Genomic DNA, 437 nt, shown 5'->3' on the forward strand with positions numbered 1-437 from the left:
AGGACTACTAAATTTTAATAGGACTTCCTCTAATAAATCTAGTCAGAAAGAATGTCAGCTACTTTCTTTAAGGACCAATGTAGAAGCTGCTATAGCCATTCTTGAGACACTACAACACAGGGTGAAACTGATTTAAATCACGATTTAAATCACTAGCAGGGTGGATAAAAATCAAAAAAATCTGATTTAAATAAAAAAAAATTGGATTTTTTTGATTTAAATTGGATTTTTTAAATTTAAATCAGATTTTTTTGATTTTTATCCACCCTGCTAGTGATTTAAATCAGTTTGATTTAAATCAAATCCACCCTGCTACAACACATATCAAAAATAATTTGTATTACGTTAGTGCCCACAGTAGTTCTGATTGTAATTAGGTAATTTCTTATGTTACTAGCACCATATTAGTGAATAATTGACACATTCTGTAAAACCAG

This window comes from Hemicordylus capensis, chromosome 2, assembly GCF_027244095.1.
Source record: "Hemicordylus capensis ecotype Gifberg chromosome 2, rHemCap1.1.pri, whole genome shotgun sequence".
NCBI lineage: Eukaryota > Metazoa > Chordata > Lepidosauria > Squamata > Cordylidae > Hemicordylus > Hemicordylus capensis.